This window comes from Lampetra fluviatilis, chromosome 59 (assembly GCF_964198595.1).
Source record: "Lampetra fluviatilis chromosome 59, kcLamFluv1.1, whole genome shotgun sequence".
NCBI classification, from domain to species: domain Eukaryota; kingdom Metazoa; phylum Chordata; class Hyperoartia; order Petromyzontiformes; family Petromyzontidae; genus Lampetra; species Lampetra fluviatilis.
Genome location: NC_136333.1, coordinates 2,085,319 through 2,098,420, shown reverse-complemented (window position 1 = coordinate 2,098,420; position 13,102 = coordinate 2,085,319). Strand labels below are relative to the sequence as shown.

The following is a 13,102-nucleotide window of genomic DNA, read 5'->3' as shown; positions in this document are numbered from 1 at the left end:
CACGACATATACACCCAGCGCGTATCACCACTACACATGTAATAAAGAAATTTAAAACCGCGAAAGTGATGCCACCTCGGATGGTGCGGACTGACCGAGTGAAATATCTGCTCGAAGCTCATGGGCTACACGTGTGAAAGTTTCCTTGAATGAACCTGGTGACATCATCGCTCATCGCGGACATGTGAGTCAGACTCGATTAAGCGGCTGCGAGAGAGACCACTCAAGAGGCTCCATCAATCACTGGCTTTTCGATCCCCGCCCTGATGCCTGCATATTTGGAGTATACATGCCTCTCTCCCCGTGGACATGTGGATTTTTCTCCAGATCCTTCGTGGTGGCAAGATGTTGACTACCTCGCCTAGTATACAGGAGGTCGTGGGTTCAATCCCGGCTCTGATTCCTGTCTATTTGGAGTTTACATGCCTCTCTCCCTGTGGTTGCGTGGATTTTTTCCGAGTCTTCCGCGGTGGTAAGATGTTGACTACCTCGCCTGGTATACAGGAGGTTGTGGGTTCAATCCCGACCCTGATGCCTGCATATTTGGAGTTTACATGCCTCTCTCCCCGTGGTTGCGTGGATTTTTATCCGAGTCCTCCAAGGTGGCTATATGTTAACTGCCTCTCCTGGTATACAAGAGGTTGTGGGTTCAATCCCGGCCCTGATTCCTGTATATTTGGAGTTTACATGTCTCTTTCCCCGTGGACTTCTGGATTTTTCTACGTCTCCTTCGTGGTGGCAAGATGTTGACTGCCTCTCCTGGTATACAGGAGGTCGTAGTTCCGATCCCGACCCTGACGCCTGTATATTTAGAGTTTGCGTGTCCCGCTCCACGTGGGTCGCGTGGATTTTTCTCCGCTGTCCTCCGATTTTTCCCTTCACATTTAGCAGCATGCGTCTAAGAGTATTTGGCTGCTATACATTTTCACACGATAAGCCACTTCGTAGAGATATCATTTGTGAAAGGCCGGGTCGCTTCTAAAAAAGAGCTGTATAGCAGAGGTGGGACAAAGTCATTGTTATGCAAGTCCAAGTCGAGTCGCAAGTCATCAAATTCATGACTCGAGTCTGACTCGAGTCCAAGTCACATGACTCGAGTCCACATCTCATAGGTGGGACAAAGTCATTGTTATGCAAGTCCAAGTCGAGTCGCAAGTCATCAAATTCATGACTCGAGTCTGACTCGAGTCCAAGTCACATGACTCGAGTCCACACCTCTGCTGTATAGGCTTAATGGGCCTTACCTGATAAAAAAAAATAGTTTTACAAATTCCACAACGTGCACCCCCCCGACCCCTCTCACCGAGCCTGCGAAGAACTGCGTGGTGAGGCTCCGACCGAATAGCCCAAAATGACTAACAACGGCGTTGGAAGGGTCTCATCTACGAGTGAGGGGCATAATTACCGTTCTTATTATTACTGCTACGTAAAATCACAATTGAAAAATGATGTATGGCAGCGACATTAATTTGTTAATGAGATCATATTAAAAAAATGTTCATCTTTAGTGACAGCTGATTCAATTTTTTTCCTTTCGCTCGCTCGCGCTCAAACGGCGGGTCTCAATTCCACGCCGACATTGATTTCAATGTCTGGCGAAGTCGTGAAAATTGGCACATTCGCGTCTCTGACAGTCCCTGGAAACTCCGCAAGTTTCTCCGGCTAATAGCGGCGACACGCTGCGTCGTGTGAAAAAAAATTTGTATCCGTGAAACGAGCGTCCCCTCCTTAATCTCTGCTGCCCGGAATGTGGCGAGTGATATCCGCACACCGGTACCCGACACGGTTGGTTACATACGGTGCAAAAGAAGTTCAACACACCTACATACCCCCCCCCCCATCTTCACCAACCTGCAGCACGAAATATGGTCAAACATCCCACGTGACTAAAAAGGGCAAAGTGTGGCATGCGGTGCAACTGGACCGGGAACCTCCAGGCCTGAAAGTGGCCCAGGTTGCCGGGCTATGAAGAAGTAGGGGAAGAGGTTTGGTGACGGGAAATTGAATTCCTTGAACTGGGGCTCACGTCAACTGTGAAAGGCGTGGGGGGGGGGAAGGCATTTCTATCCAGCGGTGGATTGATGAGTGTCCCATACATTAACTGGAATCGTTAGGTTGGCCTCACTAACCTAGATTGTTTCGCAGTGAATGGTGAGAATTTCCTGCGGGCTAATTTCGTGTTTCCGGCAATTGTCTGCCCAGTTGTAGCCAATACAATTGCAGACTGAGTCAAACAATGCGCTCCACATCCTGAACAGGAACTTTGCTCTCATACAAAGGGCTTAACTACTGCTGCTCAGCACCTAGGGAGAGAGTAGGGGTCGGCACGGTTTGAACCGACTCAAACTGGTTTCAAATTGAGCAATCCAAACCAAACCAGCGACGACTGAACCAAACCAAACCAAAACCAAACCAAACTAAGCTAAACCAAACCTCTTAAGTTGGCTTGAACCAAACTAGTTTGAGCCGGTTCCACCCTGTCCGAGCCAAACCGAGTCGGTTTTCGTAGCCCCAAACCAAACCGAACCAGTTCAAACAGAGCCAAACCAAACCGATTTGGTTCGGTTCAAACCGCGGTTTGGTGGTTTGAGCCAAACCGTGCCGACCCCTAGGAGAGAGTATGAACATACACAATGCTGTACCAGTAGTAGCACGTAGATGTAAACAATCTGGAATAAAAAAACATCTTAACAGATTCGCCTTTAAAGTAAAATATCTCCATATATATAAAAGGCAAAGTTGTGAATGTGTGTGTCTGTTTAAAATATTTAGCGTACTTCCCGACATGCAACAAATTTCTAATTTGCCATGTGGGTACTTTCCAGACTGTACACCATGCAAAAATTATAAAAATACACTTTCGTTTTTTTTTGCGGGGGGGGGGGGGAGCTCAATAATGCATATATCTTTTGCACGGCAATTGAGCTGTGACGTCAAATCTGTCATGTGACCCGCGCATGTGGAAGCGTTACGCATTGTCGTGTAGTGCTTAGCGCTACGCTGCGCTACAAACACGGCGACCCGAGTTCGATTCCCGCTCACGGCCACCACCGGTGACGATTATTTCAACCAGCTCCTGGGCCCTCCCCTAGGTCGACTCAGCCTCAAACGAGTAACTGGTGTGGTGTGTGAACATCGCCACTGGGGAGACAAAGGCGGCCGGGCGTGGTGGATCCAAGTCCCGGGCAAAGCCGGGGAAGTACAGCTAGTATATGAATAGAAGGGGTGACGTTCTGTGCAATGGTCACTCTTCATAGCACGTAGAAAGGTGCGTGTCTATGGGTCTCTGTGCGATTCTCTGGGTATCTGTGTATGTCAGTCCAAGGCTATAATTATAATATATATTGAGGGGGTACACATCCCCCCCCAATATTCAAATATGCTCAAAATTCTGTTTATATGATTGTGGTTTGGGTTGTACTTGATTAATCCGTAATGAAACAAAAAAATAAAAAAATAAAAACACAGAGCAATGTAATACAATACACTATTAGACATCATTGTTAAAATTTGTATTAAAAGTCTATCCCATGTGTTAGTGAATTTTGTTAATATTTTAGGCAGGAAATTCGTTTTCAAATTTAGATTTTTTTTCTGGGGGGGGGGGCCCCCTGTAAGATTTGGTCCCCCCCAATGTTGACTCCATGGCTACGGCCTTGCGTCAGTCTATGGGTCTATGTGCATGGGTATCTGTGAGCCTACGGTCTATGCTGTGCGTAAATGATGTGCCTCGTTATTACAGCACAGGCATAGATAGCACTGCTGCGTAACATTCAATAGAGTGCCTGGAATCATCATTCTGAATGGGCAAACAGAAGAACGCTGTACATAATAGAGTTTTTTTTTGGGTTCGATCTCGTAAATATATAAATGTGTCGTTAAAACCCGCCACCACCCGACACAGCCAACTAGCAAGGGTTGTCACGTAAACAGAACGTGGCCAATTCGTCACTAGCACAGCAAAACCGGTATGTTGTAATGTACTAGTGACGAATTGGCATGCTCTTGTTTACGTAACAACCCTTACTAGTTTGGCTGTGTCGGGTGGTGGCGGGTTTTAACGACACATTTATATATTTACGCGATCCTACCACCCCCCCCCCCCAAATAAACCCTCTATTATGGATGATATTGGTCGCGAAAGCCTCCTACGTCGTGTTAATCAGAAGCATGCTGAACAGGGGGGGGGGGGGGGGGCATTGCACGTGGCAAATAGCCGCACGCACCAACGCGTCCAGGGTTGGACCGCTACATTCGATTGCGAATAATAATGATAATGAAGATGATGATGAAGATGATGATGAAGATGATGATGATGATGAAGAAGAAGAGATGAGAGAGACCATTGAGGGACTCCAATGTCCGATTGACTAGAAGATTGGCACCGTCGTCGTCATCATCTTCATCATCATCATCATGACAGCAGCAACGATCCGCTTACACCATGGCACACCAACCAAATGTACAAATCGCAAGCCTGTTGCTCCACTAAATCAGCATCAACGTCAGCCGTGCGAAGACGAATTGTCGTGTCGACACGTTGACAGAGACGCAGATTTCACCACCACCACCACCACCCACCACCACTCGCCTCTGGGGTGGCCAGCGCCACGCCCGGTACTCATTTTGAGGCTGAGTCGACCTAGGGGAGGCCCAGGACCGGCTCGGATAATCGTCGCCGTGAGCGGGAATTGAACTCGGGTCGCCGGGTTTGCAGCGCAGCGCGCGCTAACCGCTGCCCCATCGCTCCCCACGCACTGAAATACGCACATTGATATGTACACCGGCACACACCAACACACACACACTGACCCCACAAACCCTGACACACACACACTGACACACACACACCAACACACACACACTGACCCCACAAACACCGACACACACACACTGACACACACACACCAACACACACACACTGACCCCACAAACACCGACACACACACACTGACACACACACACCAACACACACACACTGACCCCACAAACACCGACACACACACACTGACACACACACACCAACACACACACACTGACCCCACAAACACCGACACACACACACTGACACACACACACCAACACACACACAGTGACCCCGTACACACCAACACACACACACCAACACACACACACACCAACACACACATACACTGACCCCCTCACACACCAACACACACACACTGACCCGCACACACCAACACACACACACTGACCCAGCACACACCAACACACACTGACCCCACACACACCAACACACACACACTGACCCCACACACACCAACACACACACACTGACCCCGCACACACCAACACACACTGACCCCACACACACTGACCCCGCACACACTGACCCCACACACACCAACACACACACACTGACCCCACACACACCAACACACACACACCGACCCCACACACACCAACACACACACTGACTCCGCACACACAAACACACACACACTGACACACACACACCGACACACACATACTGACCCCACACACACTGACCCCACACACACTGAGCCCGCACACACTGACACTGACACACACACAGACACACACACTGACCCCACACACACAGACACACACAGACACACACATAGACACACACACTGACACATACTGACACACACACTGACACACTTACACACACACACTGACACATAGACACACACTGACACACACTGACACACACACACTGACACACACTAACACACACACACTGACACACACACTGACACACTTACACACACACACTGACACATAGAGTCACACTGACACACACTGACACACACAGACACAGACACACACACACTGACACATAGACACACACACTGACACACACAGACACACAGACACACACACTGACACATTGACACACACATAGACACACACACTGACACACACACACTGACACACACACACTGACACACACACACTGACACACACTGACACACACACACACACTGACACACACACACTGACACACACACACTGGAGCAACGCATCCCTGACGCTCTCATCTCCATCCCCCAAACCGGCACCATCATCCACAATCATGAGCCTCTCTCCGCAATGCAATAATGTATTTGTTCTATATTTTATATATATATTTTTTTTTTTAAATAAATGTTGCAATTAATATGCACGTACCTCTCGTTAAATGTCCGTCACCGTGAGCCGGTTAAAATTTGCCTGCTATCCCCTTCCAGATGTTGGCGTCGCTGTTAGCAGCAGCAGCGTGATTGTATATCTCTGTGTGTGTGTGGATGTGAGTGGTGGTGGTGGTGTATCGTGCAATGACGGTGGTGGTGCTGCTGCTGTTTGGGGATGTGTGCTGCGTATGGAAGTGGTGGGGGGGGGGTAACACATCGTGGTGCCAACCCAGAGGTCATAAAACCCTCCAGGTTTTAGCTCCATCATCAGCAGCCATGGTCAATCCACTGCTGGATGACGTCATCCTCACACCATCATCATCAGCAGCAGCCATGGTCAATCCACTGCTGGATGACATCATCCTGACACCATTCATCATCAGCAGCCATGGTCAATCCACTGCTGGATGACGTCATCCTCACACCATCAGCAGCAGCAGCAGCCATGGTCAATCCACTGCTGGATGACGTCATCCTGACACCATCATCAGCAGCAGCCATGGTCAGTCCACTGCTGGATGACGTCATCCTCACACCATCATCAGCAGCAGCCATGGTCAATCCACTGCTGGATGACTTCATCCTGACACCATCATCAGCAGCAGCCATGGTCAATCCACTGCTGGATGACGTCATCCTGACACCATCATCAGCAGCAGCCATGGTCAATCCACTGCTGGATGACGTCATCCTGGCACCATCATCAGCAACAGCCATGGTCAATCCACTGCTGGATGACGTCATCCTGACACCATCATCAGCAGCAGCCATGGTCAATCCACTGCTGGATGACGTCATCCTGACACCACCATCAGCCATGGTCAATCCACTGCTGGATGACGTCATCCTGACACCATCATCAGCAGCAGCCATGGTCAATCCACTGCTGGATGACGTCATCCTGACACCATCATCAGCAGCAGCCATGGTCAATCCACTGCTGGATGACGTCATCCTGACACCATCATCAGCAGCAGCCATGGTCAATCCACTGCTGGATGACGTCATCCTGACACCTTCATCAGCAGCAGCCATGGTCAATCCACTGCTGGATGACGTCATCCTGACACCACCATCAGCAGCAGCCATGGTCAGTCCACTGCTGGATGACGTCATCCTGACACCACCATCAGCAGCAGCCATGGTCAATCCACTGCTGGATGATGTCATCCTGACACCACCATCAGCAGCAGCCATGGTCAATCCACTGCTGGATGACGTCATCCTGACACCTTCATCAGCAGCAGCCATGGTCAATCCACTGCTGGATGACGTCATCCTGACACCATCATCATCAGCAGCCATGGTCAATCCACTGCTGGATGACGTCATCATCCTCAGGCCGTGTGGGATATGCTCTTTAGAGCCCAACTTCATAGAATCACTAAAGCACCGGATTGCAATGAATCCCCTCAGCCTGTGCGGACCCACACCATTCGTTCACACTTTATGCAGCCGCGGCCGGTTACGTAACAATTCCCTCAGCGAAATTCGTTCACGCTGAAAGTGAATGGGATAACACGAAATTTCCATGGCTAATCAAAGGGGAAATAATCACATTTTTGCAACCAATCAAGCGCCGGTACTTATTAAATGTATTGACAATAAAATCATCCTAAAATGCACCTTCAAGTAACAAAATTCTGGCTTAAAATGAATAATCAAATTAATATATTCTAATAAGAAATGCCCCAAAGGTAAAAACCTCTAGATTCACATGGACTGCACGGGCGTGAGGCGGTTCTCGGGGGGTGGGGGGGGGGTACCCCCTGCCACGGGCCCTAGGAAACCCCGCACCGAGCCCCCCCCCCCTCTTCTCTCCACCGCTCTCCATTGGTTGGCTGCAACGGAGTGGGGCGTGGCTTGTTTATAATTGGCCACCCCCCCCACCCTCCTCTTCTAGCCCCGCCCATCAAATGGTCCAACCCCTTTGGATGAATTCTCAACAGAATTATCATTCTAGAGTTGAATGATAATATCATTATATTTTTGGGTCTTTCGGTAAAGTCACGTAGATAGGGTAAAAATAAATAACAATGAATAACAAAACAACTACGACGTTTCGATCGCAACACAAGCGGTCGTCTTCAGGAAAAGTGGGGTTAGCTCCCAAGGCAAACTGTCAATGACCATAAAAATGACCATAAGTGGCCGTCCATAAATGACGTCACGCGATTTTGGACGATTTTTGACCCCCCCCCCCCATCGTCACACGGCGTCACAAAAAGTCAGACCCCCCCCCCCTCAAATATGACGTCACAAAGCTTTGCCCCCCCACAAAAAAATAAACATGTTTCAAATCGCTTTAAACTATTGTCATTGTAGTGCGTATTTAATGTGCCGCTGCACTCTGATGTTGTAGGAGAAAACATTTATTTAAAAGTCTAATTAAGTAGAACGTGTTGTCTATATTTATTTTAAGTTGCGCATTTTGATGTGACGTCACATTTCTCAACCCCCCCCCCCTCGTCACACATCGTCACAAATGTCTGACCCCCCCCCCCCTCTAGGTGCGTGACGTCATTCATGGACGGCCCCTAACGTGGATAGAACGCACGAATAGAACGCAAGACACAACCTGACAATGGCCGCACGGCGTTCGCTGCCTCTGCGAGAGAACAACTCGGAGGCGCGAGGAGGAATCACAAGTTAGCGGCCACGTGGTGGGCCGGCGCTCCCAAACAATTGCCCAAGTTCTGCGATCCTCGACGCATCAAGATCGTTCTCATCCAATTACCGAATTGTTTATGCATGTGGGAGGAAACCTTAGCACCCGGAGGACCCCCGCCCGTGCAGGAAGGGCAACACTCTCTCCCGTACCGACAGAACACGTGGAGGGGGGGGGGGTCTACATTTTTGCTGTAACTTTGTTCTGGCATGGCCAGGCTACGGCTTCCTCCTCGACACCCACGGGGAAAGGAGTTTCACGACATCTTTGTGCGATCCAACAACCCTCACTGCTACCTACACGGCGCTGGATTACGTGTGTGCCACCACCGCCCGATATAGATCTGTCTCTCTACAATAAAACAAAATTATTCAAGTGTTTGAAACCAGGTTACGGGATCAGTGTCTAGAGTTGAGACCGGGTCTCAGGGTCAGTGTCTAGAGTTGAAACCAGGTTACGGGATCAGTGTCTAGAGTTGAGACCGGGTCTCAGGTTCAGTGTCTAGAGTTGAGACCGGGTCTCAGGGTCAGAGTCTAGAATAGAGACCGGGTCTCAGGGTCAGAGTCTAGATTAGAGACCGGGTCTCAGGGTCAGAGTCTAGAGTTGAGACCGGGTCCCAGGGTCAGTGTCTAGAGTAGAGACCGGGTTTCAGGGTCTCAGTATCTAGAGTAGAGACCGGGTCTCAGGGTCAGTGTCTAGAGTTGAGACCGGGTCTCAGGGTCTCAGAGTCTCAGTGTCTAGAGTAGAGACCGGGTCTCATGGTCTCAGTGTATAGAGTAGAGACCGGGTCTCAAGGTCAGAGTCTAGAGTTGAGACCGGGTCTCAGGCTCTCAGTGTCTAGAGTTGAGACCGGGTCTCAGGGTCAGTGTCTAGAGTTGAGACCGGGTCTCAGGGTCTCAGAGTCTAAGGTTGAGACCGGGTCTCAGTGTCTAGAGTTGAGACCGGGTCTCAGGGTCAGTGTCTAGAGTTGAGACCGGGTCTCAGGGTCTCAGTGTCTAGAGTAGAGACCGGGTCTCAGGGTCAGAGTCTAGAGTTGAGACCGGGTCTCAGGGTCTCAGTGTCTAGAGTTGAGACCGGGTCTCAGGGTCTCAGTGTCTAGAGTTGAGACCGGATCTCAGGGTTTTAGAGTCTAAAGTTGAGACCGGGTCTCAGTGTCTAGAGTTGAGACCGGGTCTCAGGGTCAGTGTCTAGAGTAGAGACCGGGTCTCAGGGTGAGTGTCTAGAGTAGAGACCGGGTCTCAGGGTCAGTGTCTAGAGTAGAGACCGGGTCTCAGGGTCAGAGTCTAGAGTAGAGACCGGGTCTCAGGGTCAGTGTCTAGAGTATAGACTGGGTCTCAGGGTCAGAGTCTAAAGTACAAACCGGGTCTCTGGGTCAGAGTCTAGAGTTGAGACCGGGTCCCAGGGTCTCAGTGTCTAGAGGTGAGACCGGGTCTCAGTGTCTAGAGTTGAGACCGGGTCTCAGGGTCAGTGTCTAGAGTTGAGACCGGGTCTCAGGGTCTCAGAGTCTAAGGTTGAGACCGGGTCTCAGTGTCTAGAGTTGAGACCGGGTCTCAGGGTCAGTGTCTAGAGTTGAGACCGGGTCTCAGGGTCTCAGTGTCTAGAGTAGAGACCGGGTCTCAGGGTCAGAGTCTAGAGTTGAGACCGGGTCTCAGGGTCTCAGTGTCTAGAGTAGAGACCGGGTCTCAGGCTCTCAGTGTCTAGAGTAGAGACCGGGTCTCAGGGTCAGAGTCTAGAGTTGAGACCGGGTCTCAGGGTCTCAGTGTCTAGAGTTGAGACCGGGTCTCAGGGTCTCAGAGTCTAAAGTTGAGACCGGGTCTCAGTGTCTAGAGTTGAGACCGGGTCTCAGGGTCAGTGTCTAGAGTAGAGACCGGGTCTCAGGGTCAGTGTCTAGAGTAGAGACCGGGTCTCAGGGTGAGTGTCTAGAGTAGAGACCGGGTCTCAGGGTCAGTGTCTAGAGTAGAGACCGGGTCTCAGGGTCAGAGTCTAGAGTAGAGACCGGGTCTCAGGGTCAGTGTCTAGAGTATAGACTGGGTCTCAGGGTCAGAGTCTAAAGTACAGACCGGGTCTCAGGGTCAGAGTCTAGAGTTGAAACCGGGTGTCAGAGTCAGTGTCTAGATTTGAGACCGGGTCCCAGGGTCTCAGTGTCTAGAGGTGAGACCGGGTCTCAGTGTCTAGAGTTGAGACCGGGTCTCAGGGTCAGAGTCTAGAGTAGAGACCGGGTCTCAGGGTCAGTGTCTAGAGTAGAGACCGGGTCTAAGAGTCTCAGTGTCTAGAGTAGAGACCGGGTCTCAGGGTCAGTGTCTAGAGTAGAGACCGGGTCTCAGGCTCAGTGTCTAGAGTATAGACCGGGTCTCAGGGTCAGTGTCTAGAGAAGAGACCGGGTCTCAGGGTCAGTGTCTAGAGAAGAGACCGGGTCTCAGGGTCAGTGTCTAGAGTAGAGACCGGGTCCCAAGGTCAGAGTCTAGAGTAGAGACCGGGTCTCAGGGTCAGTGTCTAGAGTGGAGACCGGGTTTCAGGGTCTCAATGTCTAGAGTTGAGACCGGGTCTCAGGGTGAGTGTCTAGAGTGGAGACCGGGTCTCAGGGTGAGTGTCTAGAGTAGAGACCGGGTCTCAGGGTCAGTGTCTAGAGTAGAGACCAGGTCTCAGGGTCAGAGTCTAGAGTAGAGACCGGGTCTCAGGGTCAGTGTCTAGAGTAGAGACCGGGTCTCAGGGTCAGAGTCTAGAGTAGAGACCGGGTCTCAGGGTCAGAGTCTAGAGTTGAGACCGGGTGTCAGAGTCAGTGTCTAGATTTAAGACCGGGTCCCAGGGTCTCAGTGTCTAGAGGTGAGACCAGGTCTCAGGGTCTCAGTGTCTAGAGTTGAGACCGGGTCTCAGGGTCAGAGTCTAGAGTAGAGACCGGGTCTCAGGGTCAGTGTCTAGAGTAGAGACCGGGTCTCAGAGTCTCAGTGTCTAGAGTAGAGACCGGGCCTCAGGGTCAGAGTCTAGAGTAGAGACCGGGTCTCAGGGTCTCAGTGTCTAGAGTAGAGACCGGGTCTCAGGGTCAGTGTCTAGAGTAGAGACCGGGTCTCAAGGTCAGTGTCTAGAGGTGAGACCGGGTCTCAGGGTCTCAGTGTCTAGAGTAGAGACCGGGTCTCAGGGTCAGAGTCTAGAGTAGAGACCGGGTCTCAGGGTCTCAATGTCTAGAGTTGAGACCGGGTCTCAGGGTGAGTGTCTAGAGTAGAGACCGGGTCTCAGGGTGAGTGTCTAGAGTAGAGACCGGGTCTCAGGGTCAGTGTCTAGAGTAGAGACCGGGTCTCAGGGTCAGAGTCTAGAGTAGAGACCGGGTCTCAGGGTCAGTGTCTAGAGTAGAGACCGGGTCTCAGGGTCAGAGTCTAGAGTAGAGACCGGGTCTCAGGGTCAGAGTCTAGAGTTGAGACCGGGTGTCAGAGTCAGTGTCTAGATTTAAGACCGGGTCCCAGGGTCTCAGTGTCTAGAGGTGAGACCGAGTCTCAGGGTCTCAGTGTCTAGAGTTGAGACCGGGTCTCAGGGTCAGAGTCTAGAGTAGAGACCGGGTCTCAGGGTCAGTGTCTAGAGTAGAGACCGGGTCTCAGAGTCTCATTGTCTAGAGTAGAGACCGGGTCTCAGGGTCAGTGTCTAGAGTAGAGACCGGGTCTCAGGGTCAGTGTCTAGAGTATAGACCGGGTCTCAGGGTCAGTGTCTAGAGTAGAGACCGGGTCTCAGGGTCAGTGTCTAGAGTAGAGACCGGGTCTCAAGGTCAGAGTCTAGAGTAGAGACCGGGTCTCAGGGTCAGTGTCTAGAGTGGAGACCGGGTTTCAGGGTCTCAATGTCTAGAGTTGAGACCCGGTCTCAGGGTCAGTGTCTAGAGTAGAGACCGGGTCTCAGGGTCAGAGTATAGAGTTGAGACCGGGTCTCAGGGTCAGTGTCTAGAGTGGAGACCGGGTTTCAGGGTCTCAATGTCTAGAGTTGAGACCCGGTCTCAGGGTCAGTGTCTAGAGTAGAGACCGGGTCTCAGGGTCAATGTCTATAGTTGAGACCGGGTTTCAGGGTCTCAGTGTCTAGAGTTGAGACCGGGTCTCAGGGTCAATGTCTAGAGTTGAGATCGGGTCTTATTTAGCTTGTGGATTTGCACCGTGCAGTCTTCAACGATGTGCGCCATTGTCAGCCTTGCACCACAGCTACAGGCGAGATGACGCGAGAGAAGACGGTTCGGACGATCGTCCTCATGCAGGAATCCGCCGTACGGTAAACTGGCGTGCAAAGAGAGAGAATAAAACAG

The 13,102-nt window shown here is 50.9% G+C and overlaps 1 protein-coding gene across 1 annotated transcript in view; it reads right to left on the bottom strand.

Annotated features, from left to right (window-relative positions):
- The window catches only part of LOC144950766 (uncharacterized), a 29,185-nt gene extending 22,890 nt beyond the window's left edge, over nucleotides 1-6,295 (bottom strand). Inside the window, exon 1 of the mRNA XM_078880848.1 lies at nucleotides 6,157-6,295. The gene's annotated coding sequence lies outside the window, so the exon portion shown is untranslated. The remainder of the gene's footprint in view (nucleotides 1-6,156) is intronic.
- Nucleotides 6,296-13,102: the final 6,807 nt, after the last annotated feature.